This window comes from Echinops telfairi, unplaced genomic scaffold (genome assembly GCF_000313985.2).
Source record: "Echinops telfairi isolate 266 unplaced genomic scaffold, ASM31398v2 ScPeMD7_7420;HRSCAF=8458, whole genome shotgun sequence".
Taxonomy (NCBI): Eukaryota; Metazoa; Chordata; class Mammalia; order Afrosoricida; family Tenrecidae; genus Echinops; species Echinops telfairi.
The window spans coordinates 52,008,384-52,011,264 of record NW_022111320.1 but is presented as its reverse complement, the minus strand read 5'-3'; positions in this window follow the sequence as shown (position 1 = coordinate 52,011,264).

Sequence of the window (2,881 nt, the reverse complement as noted above, 5' to 3'; positions counted from 1 at the left end):
AAAAGCAAGATTAATCGTTCCTTTGCACCATCACCACTCAAAGCATAAACATAATGACCACCAACCACCACAGCAGAAAGCAGCAGAAAGAAGGCATGATGTTTATTAATTGATAAGTTCCATAACTTAGCTATAAGATTATTAATGTCCCTTTCTCAATTTAGTTATGTGATTATCAATGCTCCTTTCCTAAATGTCTCCCTTTCCCCGATCCACACACCCCTCCTTTTTCTAACATTTAAAAATCCTTTCCTTTTCTGTTCAAGGAGGCAGTTTTCTTGTTGGACTGAATCCACTGTCTCCTTAAACACTGATATTCAGTAAAACTCTCGCTTCTGTAGTCATTTTGCCCCACCCTCCGTGTGGTAGTTAAATCTGGTGTCAACTTGAAACTATTAAGATTGAAGGCGTGGAGTTCAGCCTGTCAATCAGGTCACAGCTCGATGACCTCATTTGGAGGCGCTACAGAGATAAATAACTCACTGGAGGTCAGACGCCAATGCTCTGCTTTGTCTTCCTGCTGACAAGACACATAGAGAAACACTCAGAGCCCTGGATCTGGAGGAGCCATGTGGAGACCCATGCCAGTGCTGAGATGCTTGCACTGACACTGGATCCACAAGACTTTCAACCCACTGACCTGTGATATTCCTGCATTCAACATCATTGCATGTGTCGCGTGAGTCTGAAGAGGAATTTACAGACTGGTATTGACCTATGGGCTAATATCAAACTTATGCACTTGATCTGGACTGGGCTGGGATGTTTTGTTAATATATAATTGCTCTTTGATATAAACCTTTCTTAAACACATATGATTGCCCCTTGATTTTTTTTCTCTAGTCAACCCAGACTAACACACTCCCCTACTATGCCTCTAGGTAATAATCCAGTTATAATCTCTATTGATTTACCTATCCAGGATTTCATCTACAGCTAATCATCAAAACACAAACAAGAAGCAAACAATAAGAAAATGTTTTGAAGTTGTGGTGATGATTGCCCAACTCTTAATGTGACTGAATGAAATGTGACATGTATGCCAATAAAACAATAAATAAATAGACAAATAAATAAATAAATGGAGGCAGGGCTCTTACTCTCCCTCCTGTACCTGTCTTGTGAAATGCATTGCTCAAGGCAGGCAGCCCTGCATGATCTCTAGGAGGAGAGGCTGAACAAAAGCATCAAGGATAGAGAATTACTGCCTGGCCTGATGCAGTACAGCCACACTGAACTTTCATAGGCAGCATTTATTCGAGACAGCGGCTTACCATACCAGTAGCTGGTAATGAAAAATACGGGATAATTCCTTGTTCCCCACACCTCACTGGTGACTAGAAGCATGGCCAGCCCCGACCCTCAACCACCCAGGGGCAAGTGTCACCCCACACAGCCCTTGCTCTGCCTGAGGATGAAGTTGAGTCTCCATGGATCAAGGACCATGGGTATCACTCCCATAACTGGAACTAAATCTCATTAGACCAGTAGACCATGCAGGGTCAGGTTCCTGGCCAGCCCTGGAGAGCTGAGAACTTCTTCCACAACCAGTGGTCCTGCTCCCAGTTGTCCTTTGGGCCCAAAAGAGTGCCTTCCAGGAACAAGCATCCTGATCTCAGGTCTCATCGGAGCCGGTACAAACTACCTCCACATCAGGTGCCCTAACTCCAGACAACACTGAGGCTGGCAGGAACACCATCTAGAACTGAGCATCTCACCCACTGCCTGGCAGAGGGTGTCATCCTGGGTGCCCTGTCCTCCTACAATGTTGCCTTTCTTTGAGGGTTTGTTGTTGTTCCTTTTCTTTCCCTCCCTTGTTTCTTATCCCTTATCTGTGTTTCCTTGTCTTTCTCCTTACTGCTTCTCTTTCCCCTTCCCTTCTTTCTTTTTCCTATTACTTTTCTTTGTTTCTTTACTGTTCTCTCTCTCTTTTCTTCCTCCCTCCCTAGTTTGGCTTAATCCGTTTTCCTTCCTTTTCTTCCATTTTCTCTCTTTCCCCTTCTTCCTAGATTCTTTTCCTCTTTTTTATGGCTAATTATTCTTTTCTTTCTTACTGTTCACCTGCTTTCTTGTAGTGTCCCCCCCCATATTATTTTATTTCCACCCCCCCTCTTTGTTCTTTTGGTTTCACTCGACAGGAGACAACAGCCATGCTGGCATCACCTAGCTGTGTCTGTACCACCTATTAAACGAGGACTGTTACCCGTTCCTGAGCTGCCTGAGCATCTACAGGCCGTGGGCAATACCAACCAAATACAACCACAACTGTGCTACAAGAACAGAGAACTGTGCACGTATTCACATTCTCCATCACATCCACCAGGAGACAGTTGGTGACTGCCTTAGTGCACACCAGCATATAACCATCAATCAAGTACAAATTCAACAACATTACGACGTGTTAAAAACCAGTCAGTTCACACTAAAATTAAGAAAAAGACAAAAGTGGTTCAAACAATCATTGTGAATGAGGGGGAGTACAGATTGGGGACCCAAGACCGATCTTTAGGCAACTGGACATCCCCTTACAGAAGGGTCACAGGGAGGAGACAAGCCAGTCAGAGTGCAGCGTAGCAACGATGAAACATACAACTTTCCTTTAGTTCCTAAATGCTTCCTCTCTGTGCCCCTCCTCCCCATCATGATCCCAATTCTACCTTACAAATCCGGCTAGGCCAGAGAATGTACACTGGTACAGATAGGAACTGGAAACAGGGAATCCAGATAGATGATCCCTTCGGGACCAGTGCTGAGAGTGGTGATACCAGGAGGGCAGAGGGAGGGTGGGGTAGAAAGGAGGAACCAATTACAAGGATCTAAATATAAACTCCTCCCTGGGGAATGGACAACAGAAAAGTGGGTGAAGGGAGACATCGGACAG